This window comes from Elephantulus edwardii, unplaced genomic scaffold, assembly GCF_000299155.1.
Source record: "Elephantulus edwardii isolate Elephantulus edwardi_28Jun2011 unplaced genomic scaffold, EleEdw1.0 scaffold00097, whole genome shotgun sequence".
Classification (NCBI taxonomy): domain Eukaryota; kingdom Metazoa; phylum Chordata; class Mammalia; order Macroscelidea; family Macroscelididae; genus Elephantulus; species Elephantulus edwardii.
In genome coordinates this window covers 9,839,762-9,851,098 of record NW_006399847.1, presented here as the reverse complement: position 1 = coordinate 9,851,098, position 11,337 = coordinate 9,839,762, and the positions used below count along the sequence as shown (strand labels likewise).

The window sequence follows — 11,337 nt, the reverse complement described above, 5'->3', positions numbered from 1 at the left end:
TCGTTAAATTGTGGGACCCTATGATGTCCCGCTGTCCACCTTCACCTCTCTGCTTCCCCCTTCCCCTACTTGGACCTCCATATATAGTTTACTAGTTATCCTTCTGTTTTTATAATAATGGTCTTTTGAAGTATTTATCCTTAGGGGACTGAGTTAATTCACTCAGCATAATGCTTTCCAGTCTCTCCTAAGTTATGTAGTATTTTTCAAAACTGTTGCTCTTGAGTGCTGTGTAGTATTTCATTGTGTGAATGGACTCACAGTTGATTTCTACCAAACATTTAGAGATAAACTATCACCAATTCTATTTAAATTATATTTTTTAAAAGGTGCCGGATCTTATTTTGACTCCTGAGATTGAACTCATCTACCATCTCTTTCCATAGATGTACTCTCATTACTGTGTAGTGAAATTCATATATTTGTCCCCATTTATGGTTTTAAATTATTTGCAATTAAAAAAATAGAAAAAGAATAGAGTCATTCTATAAAGCAAGCAGCATTATTCATAGACACTAGACAATGGAAACAATTTGAATGATCATCAACAAATGAATGGGAACATTGTGATATACTCACACAATCAAATACTATATAGCACTGCAGAACAATGAAGTATTTGTGAAATACAAGACAACATGAGAGGGTCAAGAGAGCATTTCTGTTATTATTGTTATGTGCTGTCAAGTTGCTTGAGACTCCTTGCAGCTCTGAAGCCTGCCCTGTACTGAGCCAATCTCACTGACTCCAACACACCAAACTCCATTACTCCAGTTACTGTATCAATCTATCTCATCTGAGGTCTTCCTTTCCTGTACTGTCCCTCTAATCTTCTGGGCATGATATCCTCCTCTGAATATTGGTCCCTCCTAGCCACATGCCCAAAATATGTGAAACAGAGTTTTAAAATCTTAGCCTTCCAGGAGAAACTTGTTTTACCCTCTCAAGACAGATCTATTTGTTTCTTTGGCTGTCCATGGTATGTTCAAGACTCTTCAATACCACAACTCAAAAGCATCAATTCTTCTGTCATCCTTAGTTATTGTCCAGCTCTCTGATGCATAGCAAGCAATTTCAAAGACCATGGCTTGAATCAGGCACACCTTAGTCTCTAGACTGACATCGTAGCTTACTTTGGAGAAATCCCTGACAGCATACATCCCCATGCAATTAGTCTTTTGATTTCCTGACTGCTGGTTCCAAGAGTGTTGGTTGTGGAGCTGTGCAAGCTGTAATTGTTAACAATCTTACTCTCTTCTCCATACTTCATGCTGCTACCAATTGGCCCCGTGGTGAGAATCTTTGTCTTCTTTATGTTGAGCTTTAATCCATATTGAAGACTACAGTCCTTGACCTTATGCAGCAATTGCTTCTGGACCTCCTCACTTTCAGCAAGCAAGGTGGTGTCATCTGCATAAAGTAGGTTATTGATGAGTCTTCCTCCAGTCCTGATGACACACTCCTCCTCATAGAACCCAGCCTCTTGTATAGTCTTTTCTGCATATCAATTGAAAAGGAATGGAGAGAGGATGCATCCCTGACATTCTCCTTTACTGATTTTAAACCACACTGTGTTTCCCTGCTGTGTTCTGAGGACTGCTCCCTGGTTCAAGTATGGATTTTTACATAAGCACAATCAAGCGTTCTGTGATTCCCATTCTCCTCAAGGTTAGCCACAATTTGTTGTGATCCACGCGGTCAAATGCCTTTACATAGTCAAAGAAGCACATCATAAAAGAACAAACACTGCAAAAGACCATTATTGTGAAAACAGGAGAGTAACTGAGGATTTGGAGGGGGAAGGAGAGAACAGAAATAGAAAGCATAGACAAAGAATACTGTAAGTACCAGGACAAGGGAAGTTCAACCTGGAAAGGAACAAGAAAAGGACCATGTGACTATTACAATTAGCAAATAGGAACAAGGGGAGAGAGAGGGGGCCTGTGGAAGAAGGAAGAGGAAATCACTGTGGGCAGTTGGGGGTGTGTAAAGGAAGAGACAAGGTACAATGGGGACTTGATGAGATGGGAGTGATGAAGTCATAAATCAAGAGTAATTAGTTCTATAAAACACAGTGCACATAAATGTATAAAAATGCATGTGAATGAAGCAATTTATATGCATGATTGTATAAAAGTAAAAGATTGTATGAATAAAAAAGAATAAATTAAATAAAGTGCCATGGCTGAACTGGGATCCTAGGTAAAAAAGGTCAGTACATGGTATGAGCATATATTCAGCTCACTGACTCCATGTGGGGCTTGTTGTTGTTGTTGTTGTTAGGAGCCATCAAGTCGAGCACAACTCATAGCAGACCCTATGAACAACAGACCTGAACTCTGTCCTATCCTGTGTTATCTTCATCAACTCTGATACCCTTGAGCTTATGGATGCTGATATTGTATTAATCCATATCATTGAGGGTCTTCCTATCTTTCACTGACCCTCCATCTTTCTAAGAATGATGTCCCTTTCCAAGGAATAGCCTTTCCTAGCAACTTATCCAAAATATGTGAGATGAAACTTTGTCATTTTTGCTTCCAAGAAGCACTAATGCTACACTTTTCTAAGAAATATCTGTTTATTATTTTTTTAAGATACTTAGTATTTTTCTCCAACACCACAACTGAAAGGCATCAATTCTTCTTCAGTTATCCTTTTTCACTGTCCAGCTCATATGTGATTTAAAACACCATGGGCGTCTTAGTCTTGAAGCTGACATCATTGTTCTTAAGTATTTTGGAGAGGTCTCTGACAGTGAGCTTATTCTATGTAATATGTCTTGCAATTTCCTGACTTTGGGTGGCAATGGTGGTGACTTTTTATCCAAACAAGATGAGATCATTGATATCTTCAATCCTTGGGGTCTAAGCTCCGCTTAGTACCATGTGGGATATAGACAGGCAATTCAGTAAGAAGCGATTTGCTGACACTTAATTTCATAAAATTAAATGCAGTTAGGTTGAGAGTGTTTACAAATGTTAAGTATATGTAATTAATATAAAATATTTTGCTCAGATGCTCTCAACAGATAATTTGTGATTAATCAGTTGATTCTAAAGGTTAATCAAGTAAGACACTCAGTAGCACAGTCTGCCTGAACTCTACTCTCCAAATTCCATTTCTCTCTCTCTCACACACACACATGCTTTGTATATAGAGGATAATTTCTTCACAAGTTTGTTAATTTGATTATTTCTAAAATAATAGCTAATTTCCATTTTTTCCATCCTCACTGCCAAATTACTAGTCTTTTCTCTTACGAGACATCAAGCATCAACATATTTGAAAGTACAGCTTTATATCAGATGTGTCTTTTGCTTACAGATTTGTTGTTATGTGCCGTGGAGTCACTTGCGACTCATAGTGACCCTATGTACCCTATGTAAACCCTGCTCTATGCTGTGCCAATCGCACTGCCTCTGACACACGTATCCCGATTACGCTAGTCACTGAATCAATCCACCTCATAGAGGCTCTTCCCCTCTTGCGCCTTCCCTTCACCCTCCCAAGCATGATGTCCCTCTCCAAGAACTTGCCGTCCTTACAACATGTCCAAAATATGTCAGACAAAAACCCAGAATCCTTGCCTCCAAGGAGTAGGCTGGTTTAACCCTCTCTAGGATGAATCTGTTTGTTTTCTTGGCAGTCCATGGTACATTCAATACTCTTCTCCAGCACCACAGCTCAAAGGCATCAATTCTCCTTCTATCCTCCCTAGTCATTGTCCAACTCTCTGACGCATAACAAGTGATTGCAAAGACCATGTCTGTATCACATGCACCTTAGTCTCCAGAGAGACACCATTGCTCTTCAGTACCCTGCAGAGGTCCCTAACAGCAGACTTTCCCATTGCAATACATCTTTTCATTTCCTGGCTGCTGGTGCCAAGAGTGTTGACTGTGGAGCCAAGCAAACTAAAGCTGTGAACAATGTCAATCTCTTCACCATTCATCCTGATGCTGCCAAGTGGTTTAGTGGTGAGAATCTTTGTGTTCTTGACATTGAGCCTCAATCCATACTGAAGGCTGCACACCTTGACCCTCTGCAGCAGGTGCTTCAGGTCCTTCTCAGTTTTAGCAAGCAGAGTTGTGTCATTTGCATAACGCAGATTGTTAATAGATCTTCCACCAATCCTGATGCCACACATCTCCTCATAGAGTCCAGCCTCTCAAATGATCTGTTCTGCATACAGGTTAAAAAGGTATGGAGACAGGACACATCCCTGGCATACACCTTTCCCAATTTTGAACCATGCAGTGTTTCCCTGCTCTGTTCTGACTACTGCCTCTTGGTCCAAGTATAGGTTTCACATTAGAATGATCAAGTGTTCTGGGATTCCCATTCTTCTCAGAGTCAGCCACAGTTTGTTATGATCCGCACAGTTAAACACCTTTGCATAATCAGTGAAACACAGATAGGCATTCTTCTGGTATTCCCTGCTTTCAGCTAAGATCCATCTAACATCAGCTACAATGTCCGTAGTACCACGACCCCTTCTAAACCCGGCCTGGACTTCTGGCAGTTATTTATCAATGTACTGTTATTACTATTCGGTGTTGTCAAGACAGTTGTGACTCATGGTGATGCTATTCTTAACAAATAGAGATATCATTGACTGTGGTACATGGTGCTTTATTTGCGGTATGCAGAAGACTGTATGTTGACTAAGGACTCATACTGGTGGCACAGTGGTTAAGCATTTGGCTCATAAACAAAGAGTTAATTGAGTCTTTGTACTCACCAGAACCTCTGTAAGAAGAAAGATTATTGTCTTAAAAATTGTATGAAGAAATTCTACCATGCCTTAAAGGGTTACTGTGAATCAGAAGGAGTCAAACTCGGTGACAAGAAGTACACACTCAACTGACGTTTTGGATGGCAAAAATATAAGATGATACATTCTACATTAACTCAATTTCCTCTCCAATGATATGACCATTTACTCACAAACCTGAAATTTACTTTACTAATGCGTTAGACCATCATTGCTATTGATTGACCCGGGTCTGTCTCCACACCTTACGGTACTCATGGCAGGTGGACAGCCCCAGGGCTGCAGCAGCAGTAGAGGGTAACTGGCACTAGCTGCTCTCGAGATTCAGGTAACCCTCACATTGTAATCCTCCCAGAACAGTTTCTTTTGGGCAGAGAGCTGGGGAGGGAACGCTTCTCCTCCCATTGTGTGAGGAAGGCCCGTGGGGACAGTCAGGTTGCCTGCACAAACCTAATTGGTTCTCTGCTGCTTCTCTCCTCAGTTTTGTCTTGGGTAAAATGGGATCACAATTACTTTTTGGTTGGTTGGTTTTGGTTTTGTTCCTCACAAATTTGTGAGGTTGAAATGAACTAAAGGCCCATGTAAAATTATAATGGTGACTGTGACTATAATTATAGTAACAGTTGGTGAATAGGGCTCTGGTGTCACCCTGTTTGGTTTTCAATCCCCAGTTGGCTTGTTATGGGATGTGTCATCTTAGGCAAGTTGCTTAATATCTTTGTAATATCCTAGTTAGAAATGGATAGTTCCCCACTGTGTGTATTGAGGGGTTTAAGGGCTATGTCAGAGAGTTGTCTAAATTAGAAGTCATAGTGCATGTAAAGCAGAGGAGACAATTCCAGGCAAAGGGGAAGCACTTTCCAAATGTCTGCTCCACCCTTGAGAAACTTGGTCTTCTCTGAAGAAACACAACTTCACTACAGAGCCGCCGCCTCCTACCCTTAGCTACTCCACAAGGATCTTGCAAACCTAGAACTGTCCTCTCTCTCCAGTTGTTCAAGCCCGTCCCTGACTGTTCTTGGGGGGCTGTGAGTACACGTCTGGTGCTCACTGAGAGTATTGAGGGGAACTTCACGGATGCCCATGGAGAATGTGAGGGGTGAGGTCGCCATGTCTCAGGATCCATCAGATACACAGCTTCTGCCACTGAAGTCGAACTGTGGAGCCTAGCACATCTGTTATCCACTTGGGCTGGCATTTGTGGGGATGTGGTGAGGAGAGATGGGAGCACTGCATCTCAATGTGGCTGCTATAAAAATATTGTGTGACAAGACCTATGAAAGAGGAAGCTAGAGCACCATGGGAACACATGGCAGGGAGCTGTTACACAGGGTGTGGGAAGTGTTAAGAAAGGCTTCTCTGAAGAAGTGAGGTGGCCTAAAGAATAAGTTGGAGGTAGTCAGGAAAGGAGCCCTAGTCCCACTGTTGTTAAAATATGTGACTGTAAACCAGAAAGTTAGTGGCTTGAACCTTGCTGCTTCTCAGTAGAAAGATGAGGCAGTCTGCTTTTGTAAACATTTACAGCTTTGGAAACCCGGTGTGAACCTCAGTTCCATCGTTTATTAACTATTCCTTATTAATAATGACTTCATTTATTTAGAACCTGACATGTATCAGACAAGGAGGACTGAGCACATAGAGTTTAACCTTTTGGGTTGTTGGCTGAAATATTGGCAGTTCTAATGCACCAGCCCCTCTGTCTTCTTGCCTTATAAAGATTTACAACTTCAGAAGCCCAATGGAAAGTTGCAATGAGTTGAAATCTACTCGAGGGCAGTGGGTGTGCCGAACATGGCACTAGATTGTGATATGTCTCAACTCTCAAAATCCTCACAATTCAGGGGTATTGAAATGACAATCCCCATCTGATAGATGTGTAGTTTATAACACCAGGCAGCCTACTAGTACTCTAGTTCTGCCCAATTCTCTGTGTGCTTCATTTCCATAGTCAGCACCCCCAGATCAGTGTTCCCTCGGTAAGCAATACAATGGCTACTTTGTCAGCTTGTTCTGAAACAACGCATCAGGAGCTCCAGGTTTCTGATCTTAATTTTCTGAGCACTTGGGCCTTGTTAAAGCAGGTAGTTCAAATCCACCAGTTGCTCCTGGGAAGAAGATGGGCAATCTTTTCCAGTGTGATTTCCAGCCTTAGAAAACCCACTGAGAGGTGAATTGGTTCTGACAACACACGCAAATTGAAAGCAGGAGTGGTATCCACTTCCTAAACAACATGACTCTGGAAATGCTATGAAATTTGAGAAATGATGATAGTTATAGAAAGGCTTCAGGTCTTTGTTCATAGGGTCAAATTGACGGCAATCAATAACAATGTGTTAGATTAAGAAAGAAAAATGACTGAGAGTCTTTATGAGAAAAGTTCAGATGATTAAAAGATTTTTTAAGAAATAGCTTAGCAAAAATTCATAACAAAAATAAGGATATTAATCAAATAGTATTTACCTACCATCTAACTTATGGTTCTTTATATTTATTTGTACATTAAAAGGACTATTAATACTATGTATAGTATTATAGTTATTATTTTAATTTTTATTAATACTGTATCTAGAAATTTAGTGTGGGTCTGATATCAGCTGGTATCTAAAAGGGGATAAAAGGTGGCCATTTGAGATGGTATAAAACATCAACAGGAGCTCTAGTTGTGCAATGGTTAAGTACTCAGCAGTCAACTGAAAAGCTGGTAATTTGAACCTAACTGCTCAGTGGGAGAAAAATGTGGCAATCTGCTTTTATATAAAGTAGCGCTTTGGAAACTCCATGGGGTAGTTCTACTCTTTTACTGTAAGATGTCTATGAACCAGAATCAACATGACAGCACCCAGCAGTAAAACATCAACATCATAAGCACCATGAAAACATCACTTTTCTTAAGGACTATCCAAGTTTTTCAAAGAACTCAACCTCAGGCAGCATCCCTTGTTTGTGATCCCTTTAGTTATTATTTTTTCCCTTTAGTTATTATTGTACTTTCCTTAAATTGTTATCAGTCTGAAAGTGTATGACAAATATTTCTAGAAAATTCACCTAGCAAACATTACTGAGTAGTGCCTGTATGCATATAGACATAACAGAACAAACAAACAAACAAACAAACAAATAAATGTATATTCTGACTGGGACAGACTTAAAACAATAAACTATCACTCAACGACATGAGTATAAGTTCTAAAGACAAGATTAAAAAAAAGGTAGAAGATCATGACATCATTACATAACTGCTACATCACTACATAACTGTCCAATGACCAAACTACATAACCAATTACATAATTATGTAACTGCCAGATCTCTGAGAATCATGGTCCAGCCACGCTGACAATGACTTTCATAGTTGGTGTTATTCTTGTCTCACCCCTTGGCATTGCTATTGCCAGATATACTCTGTTAATTTGTAAAATAATGGGATAGTAGAATTCTCACTATTCTGTCTACACTGCAAATGTACTACAATTCTATCACATTGTGGATGTGAAAAGTGGATGATGAGATAGCTGAGAAGTGAGGTGAGAAGTAGTTATACACACTAAAACAGTAAATTGAAAAGCACATTTTTTTTTACTCTAGAAATGTGAAAAAATGAAGAGGATGAAGAGTAGTTAGAATGTAGGGGTAGGATGATAAAGATATCCCTAACTGAAAGAGAAACAATACCAGTCTAGAGACTAAGGAGCACCTAATCCAAGTCATGGTCTTTGCAATTACTTGCTATGCATCAAAGATCTGGACAATGACTGAGATGACTGAAGAAGAATTGATACTTTTGAGTTGTGGTTCTGGGGAAGAATATTGAACATAGCATGGACTTCCAAGAGAATAAACAAGTTTATCCTGGACAAGATGCAGCCAGGTTGCTCCTTGGAAGTGAAGATTTCAAAGCCCTATCTCACATGCTTTGTTTATGTGGTCAGGAGGGACGAGTCCTTGGAGAAGGACATCGTGGAGGGTCAACACAGGAGAAAAATATCCTGGATAAGATGGATTGATACAGTGACTGTGGTAATAGGGTTAAGTGTGCCAAAGACTGTGAGACTGGCTCGGGATGGGACAGAATTCAGAGCTAGTGTTTGTAGGATCTCTATGAGTTGTAGACGACTTGATAACAACAATTGGACTGAACACTAGAGAAAAGGCTAGAAAGAAAGAAAGAGTAATCACAAAAGTAAAACCTGATGAAGAGCATCCTCAGTAATAGGGCAACCAGAGAAAAGGAAGAAGGTTGAGAATCTGGACAGTGTGTTTGTGGAGCAGTAAGTGCCAAACCCAAGAATCAAACGCACTGCATGGGGTCAATTCTGACTCATGGTGACCCTTCATCAGGCTTCTGAGGCTATAGAACTTTCAGACTGAAGCCCGCTAATCTTCATTTCATAGAGAAGTGCCTGTATTCTACCTGCCAGCCTTTGATTAAGATTAAAACAATGACGCTACGCTTAGAATTCCTGGGAGATGCGATTTTGGACTACCTCATAACCAAGCACCTTTACGAAGACCCTCGGCAGCACTCCCCGGGGGTCCTGACTGACCTGTACTCTGCCCTGGTCAACACCACCATCTTCGCATCGCTGGCCGTGAAGTGTGACTACCACAAATACTTTAAAGCTGTGTCCCCCGAGCTCTTCCATGTCATCAACGACTTCGTGCAGTTCCAGCTGGAGAAGAACGAGATGCCGGGCATGGATTCCGAGCTCAGAAGATCTGAAGAGGGTGAAGAGAAGGAAGAGGACATCGAAGTGCCCAAGACCATGGGGGACATTTTTGAGTCGCTCGCGGGTGCCATCTACATGGACAGTGGGATGGATGTCTCTGGAGACGGTGTGGAAGGTGTACTATCCGATGATGCGGCCTCTCATAGAAAAATTCTCTGCAAATGTGCCCCGCTCTCCTGTCCGAGAATTGCTGGAAATGGAACCAGAAACAGCCAAATTTAGCCCGGCGGAGAGAACTTAAGACGGGAAGGTCAGAGTCACAGTGGAAGTCGTCGGCAAGGGAAAGTTTAAAGGTGTCTGCAGAAGTTACAGGATCGCCAAATCGGCAGCAGCAAGACGGGCCTTCTGAAGCCTCAAAGCTAGTCAACCTCAGGTCCCCAACAGCTGAAGGCCCTTTTTAATTCCAACAAACAAAAACACAGAGTTAAGGGGGAAGTATTTAAATGGAAAAGGATGATTTTTACAGTCTACATTGAACAGAATGAGTTGAAGACAGAATTTGAAGTTTGTTTGATAACCAGATTAGCTAACAGAATAAAACATTTAACATATGTATAAAAAACAAACAAACAAAAACACAAAAAACAAATGACCCACACCACTACCACTATCAGTAAGAATATCATTTGGCTGGAAATAACTGAGTTAGTAGATTAAGAGTGGAGTTAACATCAGAGAAGTAAAGTCGGGATAAGGTAGAGTTTCTTGGGCTCACTGTGAGCAGTTTATAGCTATTTTCAGAATTTGATTTTTTGTTGCACTGAATTGGGAGACCTTGCAGATTATAGAGAGAATAGGTCATCATGACCTGACCTGACCTTTTAAAAGATTCTCCTGGCTGCAGTACAAAACCAAGATGAGTGAATGTGTGTATGCAATTTTGCAAAGAGAATGACCAATTTTGAAGGCTGCTCCAGCAATTCAAGTGAGAAATAATCGTCTCTGGACCAGTTTGAGGAAGGAAGGGGTGGTATAAGAGAGGAGTTAGAGAGGACTCCGAGCTGGCATGACAGCCAAATTTCCTTCCGCATAACTTCCTGTGAATTATGTTATAGTTACTGAAAGCTTTTTTGTAATTACATTAAAGTGCCCTTTAGAAAATAGCACCAATTTACACTCCCACAAACTGCTTTTACAGTATTTGTATTTCTTTAATATGAGCTTGAATTTTAAAAATAGTTTTTGCATTACTATTTTTTATTGTATAATCAAATTTTTCTCACGGATAATGTCAAATTGATACTATACTAAGTCCCTATGCTTACTGAAATTGCATTTAAGCCTTTTATTCTGTTTATTTCTGAACCATTTCAACATTATTTTATTTATTAGTTGTATAACACATTTTAAAATCTGATAGGGTATGTCTTCAATCATAATGTCTCTTTTTCAGAATTTGTATGGTTACTGTTACATGTTTATTTTCTAGATATTTCTTAAAACATGCTCATTAAATCATTATTGGAATTTTTACAGAAACTATATTGAATTTAAAGATTTTGGGAAAATTGAAATAATTTCATTCAGTATCATTCACCCCTATATTTATTGCTCAAGTAGCCATCTTATACCTTCCTTATTATTCTATTAGTCCTAGATTTTTCCAATATAGAAAAGCATGCCATCAGAAAGCAGCATTGACTATATATATAAATATATATACACACACACATACTGTTGTTACGTATTGTTGAGTCAGAACTGACCCATAGCTGACCCTCCAGCGGGTTTTCAGAGGCAGTTAAGAGCACAAGAGGAGATTATACATCCTTCTCCCTTGGTGTAGTGGATGGATTTGAACCCTATGCCTTTGGGACTGCAGTGCACATTCTT

General features: G+C 40.1%; 1 pseudogene; it reads left to right on the top strand.

Moving 5' to 3' along the window:
* Window positions 1-9,216: 9,216 nt before the first annotated feature.
* Window positions 9,217-9,892, top strand: LOC102860937 (annotated as a pseudogene).
* Window positions 9,893-11,337: the final 1,445 nt, after the last annotated feature.